The 25,249-nt window shown below is 40.0% G+C and overlaps 1 long non-coding RNA gene across 1 annotated transcript; it reads right to left on the bottom strand.

Moving 5' to 3' along the window:
• On the bottom strand, nt 1–25,249 carry LOC129524813 (uncharacterized). Its single transcript, XR_008668752.2, has 3 exons — nt 25,120–25,249; nt 23,627–23,817; nt 1–711 (listed from the first exon to the last, which is right to left on the bottom strand). It is a non-coding gene; the product is annotated as an uncharacterized lncRNA (long non-coding RNA).

The raw sequence follows: 25,249 nt of genomic DNA on the forward strand, positions 1-25,249 counted from the left end.
ACAACAAATAGAATGCAGAATTCTAAAATGAGTTTGATTACATGCACAAAGCTATCCCCATAGGTAATGAACATTTGGCTTAATGGCTGTAAATATGGATTGGTAAATTAATTATGGAACATCTGAAATTAAATATGTGGTTGTTAAAATAAGTTAGATATGTGCACTGATATGCAAGGTAGTAGTAGATATAGAATTGTATGAAAACATAGATTATACATGTGTGAGTATGTATAATTTATATATTCAAAAACATTTATGGAAAGGCATTTATTGGCTGGAAATGACAAACAAACTCTGAAGATTGTAGGAATAAGTACTAGGTGATAGACCAAAGACTTATTTTAAAACTTTTTCTATGATTTGAAAAATTTTAACATTGTACCGTATAAAAACAATAGTAGTTGTTGTTGTTGTTGTTTTGAGATAGGGTCTCATTCTGTTGTCCAGGCTGAAGTGCAGTGACGCGATCTCAGCTCATTGCAACCTCCACCACCCAGGCTCAAGCGATTCTCCTGCCTCAGCCTCCCAAGTAGCTGGGATTACAGGCATGCACCACCTAGCCCAGCTAATTTTTTGTATTTTTAGTAGAGACTGGGTTTCACCACGTTGGCCAGGCTGGTCTCGAACTCATGACCTCAAGTGATCTGCCTGTCTCAGCCTCCCAAAGTGCTGGGATTACAGGTGTGAGTCACTGTGCCTGGCCTATTCCTGTTAAAAAAAAAAAAAAAGAGAAAATATTGAGATATGGATGTTAGGATCTACCTGAATATAGAAATAAGCGTTGGTTGGCTGGGTGCAGTGGCTCACTCCTGTAATCCCAGCACTTTGGAAGGCTGAGGCGGGTGGATTGCTTGAGCTCAAAAGAGTTTGAGATCAGCCTAGGCAACATGGCAAGACCCTGTCTTTACAAAAAATACAAAAATTAGCTGGATGTGGTGGAATGCACCTGTAGTTCCAGCCACCTGGGAGGCTGAGGTGGGAAGATCACTTGAGCCTGTCGGGGTGGAGGTTGCAGTGAGCTGAGATCGCTCCACTACACTGCAGCCTGGGCGAGAGTGAGACCCTGTCTCAATTAAAAATATATATATATTTAAAAAAGAAATAAATGATGGTGCCAAATTTTGTATTTATCTAAGATGCTGTGTTTTCTTTGTGTCTCTTAACAGGAAGTTATTAGACCAAATTAATAACAGGGAAAACAAAAATCTTGGCTGTTATTGCAGAACACTGAACCCATGTATATTAGGCTGTTCTTACATTGCTATAAATAAATATCTGAGACTGAGTAATTTATAAGAAAAGAGGTTTAATTGGCTCATGATTCTGCAAGAGAGAGAGTGAGGAGGGTTTGTCACACTCTGTTTTTGTTTTTGTTGTTGTTGTTTTTGATACAGGGTCTCATTCTGTGGCCCAGGCTGGGATGCAGTGGTGCAATCATAGCTCACTGCAGCCTTGATCTCCCAGGCTCAAGCGATCCTCCACCTCAGCCTCCCTAGTAGCTGGGACTACAGGCGTGCACCACCATGCCCACCTAATTTTTGTATTTTTTTGTAGACACCATGTTTTGCCTTACTTCCCAGGCTGGTCTCGAACTCCTGGGCTCAAGCAGTCGTCCTGCCTTAGCCTCCCAAAGTGAGGGGATTACAGGTGTGAGCCACCATACCTGGCCACCATGCCTTTAATACTTACATTATCCTTGGGCTATCAGGTCTTTGAGATTATTTGAATTTATATTCACAAGTGCTAGCATATAGATACAGAATATATATAAATATATATATATATATTTTCACTTATTCAATATAAAATGTCACATACTATCATACCTTTAAGGTATGACCACAGTTATGTATCAAATGAACTGTAAACATAGTTTAATAAGTTATGTTTGTTTGGGAAGGAATTTATGTGATCTTAATTTTTGGCGAATGCTCTTATATTTGTTTTTGTAAGCTATTTAGAGTGGTGGGTGACACTCATATGGTATAGAACATCTTTTAGTCCTTTTAGGTGTCTCTTTATCATAACCATTACTTTTAAGCATAAACTGAAATGTTAAATGAAAGTACAGCATTATTTTTATATATATAAAATCTTGTAAAAGTCATAATTCATTAAGGCTGACATTTTTCTTTCTTTCTTTTTTCTTTTGAGACAGAGTCTCACTCTGTTGCCCAGACTGGAGTGCAGTGGCATGATCTCGGCTCCCTGCCACCTCCAACTTCCAAGTTCAAGCAATTCTTGTGCCTCAGCCTCCCGAGTAGTTGGGACTACAGGTGTGTGGCGCCACGGCTGGCTAATTTTTATATTTTCAGTACAGATAATGTTTCACCATGTTGGTCAGGCTGGTCTTGACCTCCTGGTCTCAAGCGATCTGCCCACCTCAGCCTCCCAAAGGGCTGGGATTACAGGCATGAGCCACTGCACTCAGCCAAGGCTGACATTTTTCAATGAACTTGTTCTAGTCTTTAAAACAAATAATATTTTAAAATAGATGTACATTAATACAAATATTACACTGCATCAAAATAAACTAAAAGTAACAGTAGATTAATGGCAGTAGGTTCTAGGGAATAAAACCATTTGAAAATTGCTTCTCTGCTAGATAAACAATTCTGTTTCAAGGAATGAACAACACTTTAAAAAATAAAGTTTTTGCCAGGAGTGGTGGCTCATACCTGTAATATCAGCACTTTGGGAGGCCAAGGCATAAGGATTGCTTGAGTCTAGGAGTTCAAGACAAGTCTAAGCAACATAGGGAGACCCTGTCTCAATTTTTATTATTTTAATATATATTAAAAAAAATAAGGCTCCTTAACTTCACTAAAGAAATCAATAGAGTATAACTAGAAGAATATATTCTACAGAAAATGATTTATAGTATCTATAAGATCATGGAGAATAGGAAGAAACTAGTGTTTGAATAAACTAATTTTTATAAAATTATGAAGTTACAGAACCGATATGGCAGGATATTGAATTATTTCACAAAATGTGAAAATTCATAATTGCATTTGAGTCCTGGTTTGTCTTGTTATCCTAAAGGGAAGCCTCTCTAACACTGCTCTCAACCCGTTGAGATCCATGGATGAGTAAAGATCCTCGCAGATCACAGAACAGGAGCAACCAAAATGGCTGATCAAGAAACTTACTCTGGGCGGGGCACAGTGGCTCATGCCTGTAATCCCAGCACTTTGGGAGGCCACGGTGTGTGGATCATTTGAGGTCAGGAGTTTGAAACCAGCCTGGCCAACATGGTGAAACTCCATCTCTACTAAAAGTAAAAAAATTAGCCAGGCATGGAGGTGGGCACCTGTAATCCAGCTACTCAGGTGGCTGAGATAGGAGAATTTCTTGAGTCCAGAAGGCTGGAGGTTGCAGTCAGCAGAAATCACACCATTGCACTCCAGCCTGGGCAACAGTCTCAAAAAAAAAAAAAAAAAAGAAACTCACTCTCCTGTAGGTTCAGTCCCTGCCTTCCTGCCTTTCCTGCTGGCTATGATACAGGGTATGGACTGATGACTACTGACTATAAAAATGGTCCCAGTTCTCCACTCTTTCCTCTATTTGCATCCTTTGCAATGTGATTTTGCAGTTGTCACCATCAAGAGGTGGTGCTGGTTTTCTCATCTATTGAATCTGGACTGACCTTGTGTGATATGTTCTTCCAATAGAACGCAGGTGAGTGACAGTGTGCTAGTTCTCAGTCTAGGCCTCATGAAGCCTTATGTGCTTCAATTCTCTTCCTTGGAATGCTGCAACCACTATATGGCAAGTCCAGGCTTGCCTACTGTAGGATAAGGGACCACATGGAGCAGAGATGAGTTTCCCAGCTGAAACCATCCTAGACCACCCAGTCCTCAGCCTATCAAGCAGCTGATGGTGGATGCATGAGCTAGCCCAGCCAAGATGTGCTGAGCATGGTTAGGATCAGCAAAATCACCCAGGAGCCCTGCAGACTTGTAAGCTAAATAAGTCCCTTTTGAATTAAGTCAGTAAGTTTTGAGGAAGTTTGTTATATGCATAGCTAATTGATATATGAAGTAAATATCAAGTCATCTATTTCAAAACAAAATAAGACAAAATCTCCTTCAACTATTTACTCTAGAGTAGTCATCCCATCGTTCACTTTTTCATGTCGAGTTATTTATTTATTTATTTATTTTGAGACGGAGTCTCACCCTGTTGCCCAGGCTGGAATGGAGTGACACGATGTCAACTCACTGCAACCTTTGCCTCCTGGGTTCAAGCAATTCTCCTGCCTCAGCCTCCCAAGTATCTAGGATGACAGGTGCCTGCCACCACACCCGGCTGATTTTCTATTTTCAGTAGAGACAGTGTTTCATCATGTTGGCCAGGCTGGTCTCCAACTCCTGACTTCAAGTGATCCACCCACCTCAGCCTCCCAAAGTGCTGGGATTACAGGTGTGAGCCACCTCTCCCAACCAAGTTTTTTAAAACAATAGCCTATGCCTTACCTTCTCTTAATTCTTTCCTCTACAATATCACTAAGACTGCTTTTGCTAAAAAGACTAAACATCTTTTTAAAATTTTATTCCATTTTTGAAACTAAAGATGTTGTGTGTGTGTGTGTGTGTGTGTGTGTGTGTGTGTGTGTGTGTATTTGAGACATGGTCTCACTCTGTCACCCATGCTGGAGTGCAGTGGCATGATCTTGGCTCACTGCAACCTCCATCTCTCGGGTTCAAGTGCTTCTTGCGCCTCAGCCTCCCAAATAGCCAGGATTACAAAAACGGACCACTATGCCTGGCTAATTTTTGTATTTTTAGTAGAGATGGGGTTTCACCATGTTGTCCATGGTAGTGTCTAACTCCTGTCCTCAAGCAATCCACCCGCCTTGGCCTCCCAAATTGCTAGGATTACAGGCATGAGCCACTGCACCTGGCTTGTTTTTATTTTGATTTTTGTTTTTTTGTTTTTTTTTTTTTGTAGAGACGAGGTCTCTCTGTGTTGCCCAGCCTGGTCTGGCACTCCTAGGCTCAAGTGATCCTCCTACCTGGGCTTCCCAAAGTGCTGGGATTACAGATGTGAGCCACCGCACCCAGCTGAGACTAAAGATCTTTTAATTCCCAAGTCCAGTGGACAGTTTCTAATGCTTGTCTTACTTAAGTTTCTGCACCATTGGACACAGTTGATGACTCCTTTCTTGACTCTGTCTCCTGGTTTTTCATGACACTACTGTCTTCTGGTTTTCCTCCTGCCTCTGTGGCTATTGCTTTTAATTCTCCAACATGGATCCATCTTCCTCTGCTTCCTCCATGAATGTCCACGTTCTCCAATGATCAGTGCCCAACCCCTTTTTTCCCTCAGTATTTTAGATAGACCACTTTGATGATATTGTGAAAGATATGTTTTTGTAACCCTTGCATATTCCAAAAAGTCATCATGTTCTCTTCATAAGTGAAAGCCGATTTTATTTCAACTCTGCTATTTGTTTTTACTTTTTCGAAGTTCTTATTTCAGCCACTTTGCTTTTCAAGTCATCCTTTGCTTTATTTTTTAATCCCATCCTGTCATCTTTTTCTCTTTCTTTCATCTTTTATTTTTCTGCTCTAATTCATGGAGACAGCATCTTCCTGCATTCTATTGAGAATGTCCAAGAGATTTTTAAAAACATTCTTCAGAACTTTGTGAAGATACTTTTTCTTTCTTTCTTTCTCTCTTTCTTTTTCTTTCTTTCTTTCTTCCTTTCTTCCTTTCTTTCCCTTCCTTTCCCTTCCTTTCCCTTCTTTCCTTCTTTTCTTTTTTTTTTTTTTTTTTGAGACAGTCTGTCTGTCTCACAGGCTGGAGTGCAGTGGCTCGATCTCGGCTCACCACCACCTCTGCCTCCCAGGTTCAAGCGATTCTCATGCCTCAGCCTCCTGAGTAGCTGGGATTACAGGTGCATGCCACCACGCCCAGATAATTTTTGTATTTTCATTAGAAATGGGATTTCGCCATGTTGGCCAGGCTGGTCTCAAACTCCTGGCCTGAAGTGATCTGCCTGCCTTAGCCTCCCAAAGGGCTGAGATTACAGGCGTGAGCCACTGTGCCTAGTGGAGATTATTCTTTTAATCTAGTTTTGCATTACATTTTTATAGGCAATTTTTTTCTCTGTCACTCATTCTTACATAAGTTGAGATCATCTAGCCATGCTTTTTTTTTGTCAACAGATAGAGGGGACAGTCCTGGCGTTCCTCACTGCACACTCGTGGGGAGATTGAACTCCTTTCTTGGATCTACTGTTTGAGAGGAAGATAAACTGCTGCTAGTCCAGTTGCCAGTTTTTAGGATATTTTCAATTATTCTGGTCCTGTTCATGATAATCTTACCTCACTCCTTGCACTTTGAAACTATCAAGTGCTTGAATATTAATATCCTGGCCAGGTGCAGTGGCTCACGCCTGTGATCCTAGCATTTTGGAAGGCTGGGGCCGGAGGATCACCTGAGCCCAGGAATTAAAGACAAGCTTGGGCAACATAGTGAGACTGTGTCTCTACAAAAGAAAAAAAAAATCCCCATTAGGTATGTATATGGTTATTTTTTTTTTTTTTTTGAGACAGAGTTTTGCTCCTATTGCCCAGGCTGGAGTGCAGTGGTGCGATCTTGGTTCACTGCAACCTCTGCCTCCTGGGTTCCAGCAATTCTCCTGCCCCAGCCTCCCGAGAAGCTGGGATAACAGGTACATGCCACCACACCCGGCTAATCGTTTGTATTTTAGTAGAGATGGGGTTTCACCTTGTTCCCCAGGCTGGTCTCAAACTCCTGAACTCAGGCAATCTGCCCACCTCAGCCTCCCAAAGTGCTGGGATTACAGGCGTGAACCACCGCACCCAGCCTCTATATGGTTAATTTTATGTGTCAACTTGACTGGGCCATAATGTATCCAGATATTTGGTCAGACATTATTTCATGTATGTCTGTAAAGGTATTTCTGGATGAGATTAACATTTGAATTGGTAAACTGAATAAATCAGACTGCCCTCTCCAATGTGAGTGGCCATTATCCAATCTGTTGAAGGCCTGAATAGAACAAAAAGGCTGGGTAAGAGAAAACTCCTTCTGCTTGACTGCATTCAAGCTGTGACATTGTTTTTTTCCCTGCCTTCGGACTTGAATTGAAACATGTACTCTTCCTGTGTCTTAAGCCTGTTTGGCTTTGGGACTGGAACTCCATACACCATTGGCTCTCCTGGGTCTCCAGCTTGCTGACGGCCAACTTTGGGACTTGTCAGCCTCCATAATTGCATAAGCCAATTCCTTATAATAAATCTTTTTTTGTACACATCCTATTTGATATGGTTTGGCTCTGTGTTCCCACTCAAATCTCATGTCAAATTGTAATTCCCAGTGTTGGTGGAGGGGCCTGGTGGGAGGTGATTGGATCATGGGGATGGTTTCTAATGGTTTAGCATCATCCTCCAGTGCTGTCTCATGATGGAGTTCTTACGAGATCTGGTTGTTTGAAAGTGTCTAGCACTTCCCCCTTCACTCTCTCTCTCTTCCTCCTGCTCTGGCCATGTAAGATGTGCCGGTTTCCCCTTTGCCTTCTGCCATGATTGTAAGTTTCCTGAGGCCTCCCCAGCCATGCCTCGTGTACAGCCTGTAGAACTATGAGTCAATTAAACCTCTTTTCTTCATAAATTACCCAGTCTCAGGTAGTTCTTCATAGCCGTGTGAGAATGGACTAATACACTATTGGTTCTGTTTCTCTGAGGAACCCTGACTGATACAGCACCTCTATTGGGATTCTTCCAGTTTTGACCCTCTGCCTTTGAAATTTTATGCATGGAGTCTATACCTGCAATATACTACCACCAGCCTTCCAGAGCACTACTTTCTGCCCAATCAGTCTTTGGTTGTTACCTCTGAATTGTAAAAACTGATAATGAAATTGGCTAACATTAATAGGAACATATTCTGACTCAAAGATTATGCTAAGGATTTTACATCTACTGTCCTAGCTAATGTAACAATATAGAAAGATATGGGGGGATGGGAGAGTGAGGTGAAGAATAAGAAGAAAGAATCAGGCTGGGCACAGTGGCTCACACCTTTAATCCCAATACCTTGGGAGGCTGAGGAGGGAGGATCACTTGAGGCCAGGAGTTCAGGACCAGCCTGGGCAGCATAGCAAGACCTCATCTCTAAAAACAGTTAGCCAGGGATCCAAGATCAGGTGCTGGCAGAAAAAAAAAAGAAGAAGAAGAAGAATCGTGAATCAGTGCTGTGGCTGCCACATAAGTTGGGATCTATGAGCAATATACTGTCTGCCCAATATTCCAATTGCTGCAGAATCTCTGAATGCAAGAATAACACGGCTGATTAAAAAAGTGCTCCTACATCTTTTCAGGCGAGTTAGGTATACTGTGAAGCAATGTCTGAGTGATTTTCTCAGTCGAGTTAGACTGTAAGCTCTGTAAAGGCCAATAGCATGACCGTATTTGTCCACTGTGTATTCCTAGTACCTAGCAAGGTACTTGGCACAGAATAAGTGTTCAAAATTTCCCATTAATGTTTGCCAAATCTAATTTTCAGTTAATAAAGATTCACCCCAGATTCTGATAAGTTGTATATGTCTTAATTTTCCTTGTGTTAATTTTTCTTCTTTTTTTCTGTAGTTTCATAGCTATTTTAGTGGACAATTGGGAGACACTTTATATATGTTTAAACCAGAAGTCACTTTAATGAGTTTTAAACGTTGTGTCAAAGCTCAGGAATGGCTCTACTAAAAGTCAATAATCATATATATTTCATAAATTGAATTAGTTGATTAATGCATAAGAGTTGAAAATATCAAAGAGAAATATTATTTTATGACCCTGAGTAAATATTTCCACTGCTCGGAACCCTTTTCCTTATCTGTACAATGAAGAAAATTACAGACACCCCAAGGTTTGTTATATATATGTGCATAGGGGTGAAGGGACTAACATAATGTATGTAAAACTGCTTTGCAAATGTGAAATCCTAGATATTTTGTTTTATTTTATTTTATTTTATTTTATTTTTTGAGACAAAGTCTTGCTCTGTCGCCCAGGCTGGAGTGCAGTGGTGCGATCTCAGCTCACTGCAACCTCTGCCTCCTGAGTTCAAGTGATTCTCAAGCCTCAGCCTCCCAAGAAGCTGGGATTACAGGCACATGCCATCACACCCGGCTAATTTTTGCATTTTTAGTAGAGATGGGGTTTCACCACGATAGTGTCTAACTCCTGTCCTCAAACAATCCACCCGCCTTGGCCTCCCAAAGTGCTAGGATTACAGGCATAAGCCACTGCGCCCAGTCAAAAGCCTATATATTTTAGATGTTTTGGTTGTTATCTTTATTGTTTTCTGCCTTGTGTGCTAATCTACATACATCTTTTTTTTAAAAAAAACTCCAACCACATATTTCACTCTGTCACTGCCAGAAGCAACAGTACAGTATTATACTCTCCAATTTCTCTACCAGATTCAAGGGTTATGGCCTCTTTGGCAGGGAGAGAGTTACTGTCAGGAAAATCTTACTGTTGGATCCAGGACAAACCATTAAACAGTTGCATAAGTCTTTGTCAGCTTGGAGTTGTTGTTCTGCAGGTGTTTTGCTATGTTGACACAGCTCATGTTTGCCCTGTTTTACTTATTGCTCTTTCTTTTGGAGGAAATCATAGAGAAAACAGGACTCAAACCACAAACGGAAACAGTTTATCTGTTTAGCTGTTGAACTCCCCGGGAAAGAAGAAAGAAATCAGTTAAGAGATGCATGAGTGAATCTTTTTAAAAATCCATCTTCAAAACACACCAGAGAGAGTAATGAAAGTGATTGACTGATTAGAGGCATTTGCACCAGAGAGACACAAATGCCTCTAATTGAGGCATTAAGGTTAATAATTGTGAAAGTCCCGTCATGCTGAAGGCTCTGCAGAAGGGACACAGGTAAGTAAAACAAGCCTCTGCCCTCATGGAGCTTCTTGCTCAGCAGAGAAAAAGAGCAGGCAAGTGACACTAACATACAGCAAACCGTAAAAATGTGGCCGTCATCCTCGTGACACCCCCCATTTTAGCAGATCTTAATAATTATTCATAATCAATTATATTTACAGATCTTCTTTCTAAACACACGTGAAAATCTTGTATATCTTATTCTAAACATATGTGAAAATCTTGTTCTCAAATACAGCATTTAATGAGGCCAATGAACAAGCTTTCAGAGAATAATATATTGTTGTCTAGGAAGAAAGGAAGGTTTTGGAAAATACAAGTGACCTGTCCCTGTGCCTTGCTGATGGCCACTGAAAAGGCTGAGCATATAGGAAATAGTCTTCATTCTAATGTGAAAGGCATATTTGTGTCCCGTGGAATGAGAGGTATGCATGGTATGAGAACAGGACCCAGGGTCATTGCAGGGCTCACAGTTGTAAGGCATATTTCGTGAGTTATATTCCTCCACATGGATCATTGCTTGTTAGTTATCACATTCATTACTTCTATTAGATCAGTCCTAGGGTGTTTAATTATTCCTGTAATTTTCATTTGTTCTTCCCTTTTTTCATCATTCTCTGTCTTTGGTATTGTGGAATTTCATTTCAGTCTCGAAGTCCATTTGATCTCATCCAAATGCTAGTTCAGGAGCATTTGTTTTCTGTTTTCTCTGAGTCTTTGTACATAGCTCAGCAATTCTTATATTTCTTAAAACTTTTATCTGTTGGATGAAGTAAAGGCTCAGAACTATATATGATTTTTATAAACACCTACATTCTAAGTCTGAATAGATTATGTGTATTTGATATTTTACAGAGTAAAAATTTGAAGATTACTTTTACACAATTAAATACTTATTTATAGCTTACAAACAAGCTGTATAAACTATTAATCATGATCTATCACCTGACAAGGCTAATATTTATCTAACGTTTCTTTTCTTTCTTTTTTTCTTTCTTTTCTTTTTTTTTGAGACAGGGTTTTTTGTTTTTTTTTTTTTTTGAGACAGCCTGTCACCCAGGCTGGAGTGCAGTGTCATGATCTCGGTTTACTGCAACCTCCACCTCCTGGGCTCAAGTGATCCTCCCACCTCAGCCTCCTGAGTAGCTGGGACTACAGGCATGCACCATCACATCTGGCTAATTTTTGTATTTTTTGTAGAGATGGGGTGTATTAGTCTGTTCTCATACTGCTGATAAAGACATACCCTAGACTGGGAAGAAAAAGAGGTTTAATTGGACTTACACTTCCACATGGCCGATGAGGCTTCAGAATCATGGCAGGAGATGAAAGGCACTTCTTACGTGGTAGTGGCAGGAGAAAATGAGGAAGAAGCAAAAGCGGAAAACCCTGATAAACCCATCAGATCTCGTGAGACTTATTCACTATCATGAGAATAGCATGGGAAAGACTGGCCCCCATGATTTAATTACCTTCCCCTGGATCCCTCCCATAACACAGGGGAACTCTGGGAGATAAATTCAAGTTGAGATTTGGGTGGGGACACAGCCAAACCATCTCATTCCACCCCAGCCCCTCCAAATCTCATGTCCTCACATTTCAAAACCAACCATGCCTTCCCAACAGTCCCCCAAAGTCTTAACTCATTTCAGCATTAACCCAAAGTCCACAGTCCAAAGTATCATCTGAGACAAGGCAAGTCCCTTCTGCCTATGAGTCTGTAAAATCAAAAGCAAGCTAGTTACTTCCTAGATACAATGGGGGTACAGGTATTGGGTAAATAGAGCTGCTCCAAGTGGGAGAAATTGGCCAAAACAAAAGGGTTACAGGCCCCATGCAAGTCCAAAATCCAGTGGGGAAGTCAAATTTTAAAGCTCCAAAAAATGATCTCTTTTGACTCCAGGTCACGCTGATGTAAGAGGTGGGTTCCCATGGTCTTGGGCAGCCCTGCCTCTGTGGCTTTGTAGGGTACAGACTCCCTCCTGGCTGCTTTCATGGGCTGGCATTGAGTGTCTGTGGCTTTTCCAGGTGCATGGTGCAAGCTGTCAGTGGACAATGGTAAATGGTACCAATTTACCATTCTGGGGTCTGGAGGACAGTGGCCCTCTTCTCACAGCTCCAGTAGGCAATGTCCCAGTAGGGAGTCTGCATGGGGGCTCTGACCTGATATTTCCCTTCTACACTTCCCTAGCAGAGGTTCTTCATGAAGGCCCCACCCCTGCAGCAAACTTCTGCCTGGGCATCAGGGGTTTCCATATATCTTCTGAAATCTAGGCAGAGGTTCCCAAACCTCAATTCTTGACTTCTGTGCATGCACAGGCTCAACACCACATGGAAGCTCCCAAGGCTTGGGACTTCCAACCTCTAAAGCCACAGCCCAAGGTGTACACTGACCCCTTTCAGTCATGGCTGGAGCAGCTGGGACACAGGGCCCCAAGTCCCTAGGCTGCACACAGCATGGGGACCCTAGGCCTGGCCCACAAAACCACTTTTTCCTCCTGGGCCTCCAGGCCTGTGATGGGAGGGGCTGCCATGAAAGTCTCTGACATGACCTGGAGACACTTTCCCCATGGTCTTGGGGATTAATATTAGGCTCCTTACTACTTATGCAAATTTCTGCAGCTGGCTTAAATTTCTCCTCAGAAAATGGGTTTTTCTTTTCTACTGCATCATCAGGCTGAAAATTTTCTGAACTTTTATGCTGTGTTTCCCTTTTAAAACAGAATGCTTTTAACAGCATCCAAGTCACCTTTTGAATGCTTTGCTGCTTAGAAATTTCTTATGCCAGATACCCTAAATCATCTCTCTCAAGTTCAAAGTTCCACAAATCTCTAGGGCAGAGGCAAAATGCTGCAGTCTTTTTGCTAAAACATAACGAGAGTCACATTTGCTCCAGTTCCCAACAAGTTCCTTATCTCCATCTGAGACCACCTCAGCCTGGACCATATTGCTCATATCGCTATCAGCATTTTTTTCAAAGCCATTCAACAAGTCTCTAGGAGGTTCCAAACTTTCCCACATTTTCATCTCTTCTTCTGAGCCCTCTAAACTGTTCCAACCTCTGCCTGACACTCAGTTCCAAAGTTGCTTCCATATTTTTGGGTTTCTTTTCAGCAATGCCCCACTCCACCGGTACCAATTTACTGTATTAGTCTGTTTTCATGCTGCTGATACAGACATACCTGAGACTGGGAAGAAAAAGAAGTTTAATTGGACTTACACTTCCACATGGCCAGGGAGGCCTCAGAATCACAGCGGGAAGTGAAAGGCACTTCTTACATGGTGGTGACAAGAGAAAATGAGGAAGAAGCAAAAGTGGAAACCCCTGATAAACTCATCAGATCTTGGGAGACTTATTCACTATCATAAGAATAGCATGGGAAAGACTGGCCCCCATGATTCAATTACCTCCTCCTGGGTCCCTCCCAAAACACACACGAATTCTGGGAGATGCAATTCAAGTTGAGATTTGGGTGGGGATAAAGCCAAACCATATCATGGGGTTTCACCATGTTGGCCAGGCCAATTTTAGAGGGAAATTATTCTGTGTTTCAACATTAAGTATGATGTTATCTGTAGAATTTTCGTTGAGAATTTTCATCAGGAATGGATGTTGTGTTTTGTCAAATGCATCTGCTGTGTCCATTGAGATGATTACATAATTTTTCTTTTTTTGGTTTATTAATATGGTGAATTACATTTATTGATTTTTGAATGATAAACCAACCTTGCGTTTCTAGAATAAACCTCACTTGGCCATGATGCTCTTAATATGTTGTTGGATTTAATTTTGATAAAATTTTGTTTAGAATTTATGTTCATGGGGAATACTTCTCTCTAATGTTTTCTGACTATATTTTCTCATTTCTTTATTCCTCCTTGCAGATCTATTAGTTTTTTGCCTCATGTAATTAAAAGATCTGTAATTTGGTGCACAGACTTGTGTTTTGTGCTTGAGGGTTCACTTAGCTTGGTGGATCTGTGGGTTTACAACTTTTGTCATATGTGGAAAATTTAGGGCCATTAAATATTTTTCTGTCCTCTCTCATCTCCTTTGCAGATTCCAATTACAAATACATTAGGTCACTTGAAGTTATCCCACAATTCACTGATGCTCTTTTCATTAAAAAATTCTTTTTTCTCTTGTCTTTCACTACAATAGTTTCTATTGGTCTATCTTCAAGTTTATTAATATTTACTTCTTCAATGATTAATCTGTCATTAACCCCATCTAGAGATTTTTCATCTCATACATTCTACTTTTTATGTCCAAAAGTTCAATTTGGGTCTTCTAAAAACATCTTCCATGTCTCTATGTAAATTTCTGAACATATGCAATGCAGTTATAATAACATGTTTTAAAGTTCTTGTCTATTAATTCTAATCTCTATGTCAGTTTTGAGTCAGTTTGAACTGACTCAAATATTTCTCCTCATTAGGGGTCCTATTTTCTGCTTGTTTTATTTCTGATAACTTTTGCCTGGATGCCAGACATAGTAAACTTTACTTTGTTAGGTGCTGGATATTTTATATTCCTGTAAATATTCTTGAGCTTTGTTCTGGGGTGCAGTTACATTACTTGGAAGCAGTCTGATTCATTTGGGTCTTGCGTTGAGTTTTGTTAGGTAGGACCAGCACAGTGGTCAGCCTAAGGCTAATTGCCCACAATACTGAGGCAAGAGCCTTCTGTATACTCAACCCCATGCCCAGGGAATTACAGTATTTTTCCGGTCTGTCCAGTGGGAGCAGGCACTATTCGTGGCCCTCTGTGTGGAATGGGTGCTGTTTCTTTAATCCTTTTGAATGGTGCTTTTCCCAGTATCAAGTAGTTTCCTCATATGCATCCACTGCTCAATGTTCTGCTGCATACTTAAGGGGGACCTTCTGCAGATACCTGGATCCTTCCTTCCTTCCTTCCTTCCCTCCCTCCCTCCCTTCCCTCCCTCCCTTCTCTTTTCCTTTCTTTTTTTAAATTTTCTTTCTTCCTTCCTTCCTTCCTTCTTACTTTTATTTTCTTCCTTCCTTCCTTCTTTTCTTTTCTTTTCTCTTCGTTTCTTTTCTTTTCTTTCTCAGGGTCTCACTCTTTCACCCAGGCTGGAGTGCAGTGACATAACTGTAGCTCACTGCAGGCTTGACCTTCTAGGCTCAAACAATCCTCCCACCTCAGACTCCCGAGTAGCTGGGACTACAGACGTGCACCACCACACTCAACTAATTTTTGTATTTTTTGTAGAGACGTGGCCTCACCATGTTGTCCAGGCTGACCTCAAACTCCTACTCAAGCAATCCTCCTGCCTCGACCTCCCAAAGTGCTCAGATTAACAGGCATGAGCCACTGTGTGGAGCCTGGATTTCTTTTTTTATGAAATAGTCTCTTCTCCATTACTCTGTCCTCAACACTCTAGCTTCCACTGTCTTTGTGGACTCTCAATTTCATCTCAATTCAAGGAGTTCACTGGGTTTTGCCTGGTTTCTCTGTATGTTGCAGCCTAGAAACTCTTAAACTTTCTCATAGTGGTAAAACGAGCATTTGTAGCACTCGACTTGTTCACTGACTGTTTTCCAGGGATCACTGTCCTTCATTGCCTATACTCAGTGCCTTGAAAGCTATTATTTCATATATTTCATCTGTTTTGTTGTTGTTTGGTTGCTTCATGTGTTAGAGTAAATCAACCTCTATTTCTCTATCTGGGCTGGAAACAGAAGTCTCTGTTTTTTTTTTGTTTTGTTTTGTTTTGTTTTTAAATGCTATTTTAAGTGGATTTTGTAACATTAATTTTCTGATTACTTCTAGAAATACAATTGATTTTTGTATATTGACCTTGTATCCTCCAAATAGTACGGTTTTAACAAGATTATTGGATCTTTCACATACACACATCTGAAGAGAGGTAAATATAAAGTGATTGGGGGATTAAGGAGCAAGAACTCACAGTATATAGAAGAAATTACTAAAAGAGCTGCAAGGAAGAGGTGGGATTTGAAGGATATATAGGATATGTTATAAAGAAAAGCTGCAGCATGAACAAAGCACAGAAGGAGGCCTAATCAAGGGCTGAAAAGTTCAATTTGAATTAAAGGTCAGTTTTGAGCAGAAGATTTCAGAAAACCGAAGTCGCTACACATATATTATGTATATGTATATATAACTGCGACAAGAGAGTCTTCTCAGACCAGGTTAAATCTTTCAAGATAAGTTTTATTTTTCTTTCATAAAGTGCTCACAATTCGAATTAACTTTTTTTAAGCCTATATCTGTAATGTTTATCTTCCACAAGAGACTGAAAATTCAGTGAGGGCAGAAATCACTCGTTTTCACTTTTTGTTGTGTTTATGGCATTTAAAAATAAATATTCGTTGAATTAATTAATAAATGAGGCTGGGTGCAGTGGCTAACACCTGTAATCTCAGCACTTTGGGAGGCTGAGGTGAGTGGATCACCTGAGGTCAGGAGTTCGAGACCAGCCTGACCAACATGACCCTACTAAAAATACAAAAAACATTAGCTGGGTGTGGTCATGGGCACCTGTAATCCCAGCTACTTGGGAGGCTGAGGCAGGAGAATTGCTTGAACCCAGGAGGTGAAGGTTGCAGTGAGCTGAGATCATACCATTGCGTTCCAGCCTGGGCGACAGAGCAAGACTCCATCTCAAAAAATAAATAAATAAGTAAATAAACAAAATGAAACTAGGGTAAGCAGAAGTATGAATTTAATTTTTTGTGCAAATGGGAGTCTTCAAATGTGTTTATTGGCTGGGCATACACCTATAGTCCCCCGACTTGGGCGTGCTGGCATACACCTATAGTCCCAGCTACTCAGGAGGCTGAGATGGGAGAATCACTTGAGCCTGGGAGGTTGAGGATGCAGTGAGTCGTGATAGTGTTACTACAGCCCAGCATCCTGGGCAACCAAGGGAGACCCTGTCTCAAAAAAATTACATAAATAAATACATAAATAAATAAAAATAAATAAAAGCATTTGTTTTGGGGGATGATATATGTAGAGTTATGCCTTAGGAAGATTTTTCTGGCAGCATATGGTGAATAAATTAGAAGAGACCAGGCGTAAGGACAGCAGTTAGTAGGCTACTTTAATTGTTTATTTTATTTTGTCTTCCAGCTTTATTAAGGTATAATTGACAAATAAAAGTTATATATATTTAAAGTGTACATGTGATGATTTAATATATACTGTAATAGTTTAGACAGGAGGCAAGGTGAAACTGAACCATGGCAGTGACCTAAAAACGGGATGGAAATGGATATAAAAGATTCTGTAGAGGGAAAACCAGTAAAACAGAAATCGGAGATGAGAAGAAATAGAGAAATCAGTGACATACCTGACTGACATTTTGGGAGCAGAGAATTAGGAGGAAAATGGTGCCATTCACAGAAATAGGAACCTAACAGGAAGAGCTGCTTTGAGGAGGTAGCTATCAATCTTGAGTGTCGTTTACCTATGCGCTTTGTAGGTGAATCTATTGATCAGGCAATTGGAAATGTAGTTCTGGATCTCAGAACTGAGTAGTGGTTTAGAGACACTGATGTGAGAATCATGCCCCTAAAGGGGACATTTAGTTCTAGGATACTGATGAGGTTAGTGAGAGAGAGAGAGAGAGAGAGAGGTAGACAACACAGTGGAGAATCCCAAAGAGACAGATTTGGAGGCATAAGCTTTAGGAGGCAGAAGGATACCAACAAAGGATATGGATTAGTAAAGTTTTCCAGAGTTGGGAGCAGACTCTAGAGAGCGTAAAGGAAAGGAAAAGACAGCGTTCTGAAAGTAAAAAGGTTGGCGTCTGGAGTGCCAGAACTAGGTCTCCACTCCAATGACATTCCTGACAATGTCCCCTAACACCACACTACATCCTGTTCTTTGTAACATTCTTCAGAAAAATAGATTTGTTCTCAGGCCTATATTCTGTTTTCACTCATGTCATTCTTGTCTGTTTTGCTAGGAAACCTGTGGAAACACTCATTTTGGATGCTGCCAGCTCTTGTCAGTGACTTCGAAAGAGTAAAGACTCTGAATCTGATCATCATTATAGGGTCGTGGTGGTTAAAATAATATAGGTTAATAAATATTTTTAGGAGCTTTCTCTTTCTATTAGAGCAGCAGATACAACTAACAAGTACATCAACTTTTCCTCACGAATTCTTTAAGTAAATTAAACATGCTCTATATTTGTTTAGGTTTAAACTTGATTAAGACATATATGTATTTTCTTTCTTCATCTAATTAGTGATTTACTGTTATTATCTGAAAGTCATACAAGACTATTTAAAGGTGAGTAACATTTTATGAGTGCACTATACAGTACTATAAGGCCTGGAACAGCATGTCTTTTGTTCCAAGACTGTCAAATATGCATCCTGAAAGGCAAAAGTGTGCAATGAGGGGTGCAGAGAATTCTGACTTTTTGATTGCCTTTTTTTTTTAACCTTAAGAAAAAAGAAAGACATTGGAGATAGTTAAGCTGATGGACTTAGTTTCTGCCTTAAATAAGGAACTAATTTGGGACAATCATGTGTGCTATTGTCATTTTCAAAAACTAGAACAAATAAACAGACAAACAAACAAGAAGATAACGGTTCTACCCACGGAATCCATTGTTAGAATCTGTGAGAAGAATATTGAGTCTGCTTATTTCTGTAATGGGCATTTCTACGTAGGAAGAACTGACCCCATCATAAGCAAGTGTCATTGAAATGCTTTCTATTAGTCTAGAGAAGCCCGCGAGTTCATTTAGTTCAGAGAAGAGTTGCAATTATTGTCCTGAAAGTGCTAGTGTGTAGACCTCGAAAAGAGGGTAGCCACTTTAAGGGCAAGAGATCTCTTTATAATGCAGTCAATAAAGGCAAAGACATGTTCTAAAATGTAAGCTTAGTCGTCTCACTACTGCCCCAAGCATAATTCTAATGCCAAAGTTTTTTAAAAAAATATATTTTAATTTTTTAAAAAATACAGCTGGGTCTCACTACATTGTCCAGGCTGGTCTTGCACTCCCGGGCTTAAGTGGTCCTCCTCCCACCCTGGCCTCCCAAAGTGCTGGGACTATAGGCATAAGCCACCACATCCAGCAAACACCGAAGTTTTGAGTAGGTTGATTCTTCTTTGAGAGCCTCTGTTCTGTGCGTATATTAACACCTTTTTCTAGGTTTAAAATTTATTTTTATAGGGGCCAGGCATGGTGGCTCACACCTATAATCGCAGTGCTTTGGAGGGTCAAGGCAGGAGGATTTGCTTGATGCCAGGAGTTTGAGATCAGCTTGGGCAACATAGCAAGACCCTGTCCCTACAAAAATAAAAACTAATGTAGCCAGGCATGGGGGTTTGCTCCTATAGGCCTAGCTACTCAGGAGGCTGAGGTGAAAAGATTCCTTGAAGTTCAAGGCTGCAGTGAGCTATGATTGCATCATTGCATTCCAGTCTGGGTGACAGAGGGAGACTCTCTCTCTAAAAAATAATAATAATAATTAATAAAAATAAAAATTTATTTTATAAATAGATGCCTTTTTTTTTCAAAAGAAAACAAGGACAATTTTAAGAGCATTTCCATGGATATTCCCTTTTCTCTTGCCAAAAAGTAATGAGACAAGCCTACAGGCTCAGTTCCATTTTGGTCAAATTGCAAATATGTGACATTTTAGGAATCTTGGGCTGTTTTATTCTTCACACCCATTTAATCACAGTTTGCTGACTGGGGTTTGATGGAATAAAGTAGTTCTGTAGATTCACTGCAGTTCTGTTTCTGGGATTTTGTAGCAACTATGGTTTCAGAGGAGAATGGAAAAAATAAACACACTTAGCAACTCAAAGGCCAGCTGACTTAAAACTGGCTTGGACATTCTGGACTCATCACCATGACTTTTTCAATTTTTTTTTTGTTCTACATTGTAAACAGACTAGTGTGGATTCTTCTTTTGTATATTTATATTTAACGAAGGACCAGGTTGGAAAATTCCTCTTGGGGTATACATTTATATAACTTTTAAAAACAAAATAAGGCCAGGCACGGTGGCTCAAGCCTGTAATCCCAGCACTTTGGGAGGCTGAGGCAGGTGGGTCACTTGAGGTCACGAGTTTGAGACCAGTCTGGTGATGAAACCCCGTCTCTACTAATAATATAAAAAAATTAGCCGGACGTGGTGGCATGCACCTGTAGTTCCAGCTACTTGGGAGGCTGAGGCATGAAAATCGCTTGAACCCAGGAAGCGGAGGTTGCAGTGAGCCGAGATCGCGCCACTGCACTCTAGCCTGTGTGACAGAGAGAGACTCTGTCTCGGCAAAACAAAACAACAACAAGAAAAAGAAGTCACAGGTTTCATATGTATTAAAACTGAAAGCAAAGACTTGAAAGAAATGTATTTATTGACTAATGACACCATTTCCTTCCCATTTAGGGGAAAATGGATAACAATATCCTTCACCTTAAGAAAGATTCTCTAGTCTAGAGTGCCGACGAGCTTTAGAAAACATTAATTTAGACCTGGAGACCTGGGGTATGTATGGTGGCTATTGTATTGACTTACATTGTAGGTATCACAGGGAGAAATGTGGCACAAAACCCTAACTAGTGAAGGTTAATTTAGTTACCCAAGTTTATGCACAAGCATAGCTGGGAGGTTGCCCATTCACTGTGTCTCTCTTCCTTGGGTCTCCGCAAAACTCTTGAACTTGAACATCCATTATTATGGTGCATTCAATAATTCCTATGATACTTACCCAAAAATACATATGTTTCCTTTTCTCTTTCTTCCTTTTTCTTTCTTTCTTTTCTTTTCTTTTCTTTTCTTTATTTTTTTTTTTTTGAGACAGAGTCTCACTCTGTTGCCCAGACTGGAGTGCAGTAGCGTGACCTGGGCTCACTGCAACCTTCACCTCCCAGCTTCAAGCGACCCTCCTGCCTCAGCCTACTGAGTAGCTAGGATAACAGGCACCCACCACCATGCCCAGCTAATTTCTAGATACATATCTTTTAATATAGTCTACATTAAAACTATTTTAAGGACTTTGCCCATATTGAAACAGAACAGTTAGTTTGGAGGGCCATTGTATGGAGTGGAAAATGTGCTGTTGGGACTATGGAAACAATTCAGGCTACATTCTTGCCTGAGTCCTGAGACATTCAGCACAGCATTTTAATACATCCTTAGATATTGATTTAGAAAAATGGCAAAAATGAAAGGTATGGTGGATATCTTTATGGAGTTCACCAAAATTTATCTTCCATTCTTCTGTTTAAAGCACTCCAACTTGTTTTGGAGGAATCTTTTTGCTAACCCAATGGATAGCAGCCATGAAATTGTAGTCATTACAGTGAAATTGCCCCAGGGGTGAACCTGATTGGCTTAAACCAATCAGAACATCCTATCTCTCTAGCCATAAGGATTACTCAGATATGGATATAATCACATTTGGAACAATGAGGCATAACAATATTATAGTGAAACTTCTGGGAAAAAAGTTCCCTCACACTTCTAACAACCCCAAAAGAAAATTCTTCCTCTAGATGGGATGGGAAGGTTTTTACTTCTACAGCTGCTGTGAATGGAGCTGATCTTAAGACAAAACTGAGACATTGGGAGGAGCAAGGAAGAGAGAATTAGAATGTAGTCACTAGAGCCACACTGTCCAGTAGAAATTTCTGTGTTGCAGGAAATTTTCTATATCTGCACTACCCAATACGGTAACCACTAGCCACATGTGGCTACTGAGCATTGAGTTGTGGCTAGTGACAGAGGAATTAAGTTTTTAAGTTAGCTAATGAAAATTTAAATTTAAATAGCCACATATGGCTGGTGGCTACTATATCGAACAGTGAATCACGAGATGGTGCACATAATACCTATGAATAGATCCATATGTCACCTAAAAAAAAATCTGTTGCCAACACACACAAGACATCTGATTTTCAGAAAGAATGGATATATTAGATTTATGTTTTCATTCAAAGCTGTTATGGCAGTTAACTTTTGAGCAAGTGACTAGAAGATCAATATCCACTACTCTTTTTTGAGACAGAGTCTCGCTCTTGCCGTCCAGGCTGGAGAGCAATGGTGTGAACTCAGCTCACTGCAACCTCCATCTCCCAGGTTCAAGCAATTCTTCTGCCTCAGTCTCCCAAATAGCTGGGATTACAGGTGCCCGGCACCGCGTCTGGCTAATTTTTGTATTTTTAGTAGAGATGGGGTTTCGCCATGTTGGCCAGGATGGTCTCCATCTCCTGACCTCGTGATCCACCTGCCTTGGCCTTCCAAAGTGCTGGGATTACAGGCAAGAGCCACTGCGCCCAGACCTCGTGATCCACCCGCCTTGGCCTCCCAAAGTGCTGGGATTACAGGCGTGAGCCACCGCGCCCAGCCTACTCTTTTTTACATCTGGCATTTTATAGCTGGGAGGACTTGGGCAAATTATATCAAATCTCTGATACTTCAAAGATTAAACGAGATAATCCATATAAAGGACTCAGCATGGAATCTTGCCTGTAATAAATATTCAATGAATGGTAGCCTGCTGCTACCACTGCTACTTACCACTGACATAATATAAATGACTGTCCACCTTTTAGTACCTAGAAATGCCTATATCTGACAGTAATAGGTCACTGAGACATGAACATATCAAAGTTGGAAGAGAGTTAGAGAGCAAGTAATCCAAGAAGATATCATTGCAGAAGGGTAAATTAACTTTCAGTTGTCAAAATGACCAGGCAATTAGTAGAGCACAGAAGAGACATTACAGCCAAGACCTCCTACTTTTTATTTTTGCTTCAACTTTTCCCAGATTTTTCAAACTGCCTGGCATTCTCTATTCAACTTAGCAAACAGGTTAATACTAGTGACTTAGAGAAAATTCCATTCATCTTCTAGGCAGTTTTACAATAATAAGATAATCTTCTCAAGACCATTTAACCTCACGGTTGACTCTAGTTTCACTCTTCAAGACTTGGTGGGAAGGATTTTGCTGTCAGTGTTATTGAATGCCTGAATCATAGCTGTGCCTAAAAGATTTCAAAAGTTCAAGCACTGTTTTGATCTCATTCTCTATTTCCTTTGAAAAAAATGTTCTTAGCAGGGGGAAAAAAACCCTTTTTCTTGAGTTTATAGCACTGTATCATAATGGTCAAAGGCAGAATTGGGTAAATTCCTCAATGAGTTATGTATTTTCCTCTTTAGTTCCTTCTCTTGTCCACAGGCCACCATTTTATAGCTTTCAAACTGGAGCCAACAATACCTAAAATCTAAGTTCCTACTGATTCAATACTGAACGACTTCATCTTTGAGTCAAGATGGCAGGACACCAGGGCCCCTATAATTTATGACTACATAAACAGATACTGTTTGTTCTACATTGACAAATTTTGGAGTTTCAAAGTCATTTCAATCCTTCTTCACATAGCACTGTAGGAATAGACTGGTTGGAATGTAAGTTTTGTAGCTGCATCATCTCATTAAAAATTATTGTTAGACTATAGTCCTATTAGATTATGATCAATACTTTACAACTAGAAAGTCAGAATGAGAAGGTGAGACCCCATTTGAGTTAATTTTGCATTATGTTGCTTCTACATGGATCTGTTTCAAGTATCATTTAAGCCACTGTGTGAAATTGAGTTTGAAATGAGAAATGTCTGATTTATAAAGATCTTTTTATCTTACCATCCATCCTAAGCCATACCAGATGTTCTAAGATACTCACCTCAATTGCCACATAAAGGAAGAGGTTCCCATACTTCCACATTCTTTCTAAAAACACATGTTAGCAGTTCATTGTTTCCATGGCTGTAAGAGACGTAAGTGTGTCCCTGGCACTTTGGGAGGCTGAGGTGGGAGGATTGCTTAAGTCCAAGAGTCTGAAACCAGCCTGGGCAATATGGTGAGACTTCATCTCTAAAAAAATAAATAAATACAATGTGTTCCTAGTGCTTTACATTTCTTCCCTTCTCCTACGATTAGGTTAGGGGTACAAACATTTTCTCCAAATCAATGCATGCCTTTTGTTAATGCCAATGGATTGTTTTTCTCAAACATTGCTATAAATGGTGATTAGACTTCTAAGATGACCACACAAAAGAAGTATGTCAATTAACTTTAGGGGTTAACTCGGCTTTGGATGGCTGGGATGGGAACTAATGATGAATCTCAAAATTATTATTTCTGGGAAATGTCACCCATGCTCCAAAATGCAGACTATAAATCTTAAGAACATAACCCATATGGAAGTTGGGGACTTCTTATACTTCAAGCAGGTTTCAAGTCTGGATGGCACTTACTTAAACATTTTCTTAACAATATAATTTGGTGTATGGGCAACAGTGCAAACTCAAAAAACAGATTCTAAAAATATAATAATGAATACATTATATGAAAAACTTCAAAATATAAAGCATTAATGCAAATGAAAGACTACCAGACATATTAAGGAAGGCATTCTGATACTGGTAGCCAAAAATATGTCTTCTTGGAGAAATAAATGTTATGGTTGATATATATGTACAAAAGATGCAATGGGTCAGTGTTAATCATATCGCCCATTGTACTTTTATACTTTGAAAGCACTGAAAGATCCAGTAGTGAGTCATAACTGTGACTTCCAAACTAGATCAATTTTGAAGGAAACTGATTCCTGAGACTAGCTGATAAATGTCATTTGTAATGGGAAACATTTGCTTTCTGGCTAGTTTAGCGCATTTAGGTAGACAGTAATGAGTTGCAGCTGCAGGGTGGAGATCCTCTAAAAAGAAGTATATTTTTTCTTTGCCAAATATAATGAAAAAAGTATTTCTTCCAACTATCCCACTATTGATAGTCATTCAAGAAAGATTCTTGCAATGTGACTCTTTCACAGAAAAAGAAAACCCACTGGAAAATCAGAAGAGAGAATTATTACAGCCCAATAAATAGTATGGAGCTGTAAGAAGAATAATCAACATTTATCACTATAGAAACAAAGATACAAATTAAAACAAAGAAGAAATATAGCTTAATGTACAGGAAAATAAATGTATGATAAACCACATATTAGCGTGGACTAGTTTATGTTTTAATTATAAATACATCCCAAATCTCAGGTGCTTAAGACAGCAAAGGCTTATTTTTCATTATGCTACATGTTTAGCATGGGTTTGCAAGAATGCTTTGCTCTGTTATTTTCTTAATCAACATGGGACATGGAAGGGAGCAGTAAGGTACCTGTCACTGGCAATGAAATGCCTCCCCCAAGAAGAGTCCACACATCACCTTCAGTTTCATTTCATTCGCCAAAGCAAATCACATGGCAATGAGCAATTTCAGTAGGACAAAATTCAGTTCTACCATATGC

Source organism: Gorilla gorilla, chromosome 8 (assembly GCF_029281585.2).
Source record: "Gorilla gorilla gorilla isolate KB3781 chromosome 8, NHGRI_mGorGor1-v2.1_pri, whole genome shotgun sequence".
Lineage (NCBI taxonomy): Eukaryota > Metazoa > Chordata > Mammalia > Primates > Hominidae > Gorilla > Gorilla gorilla.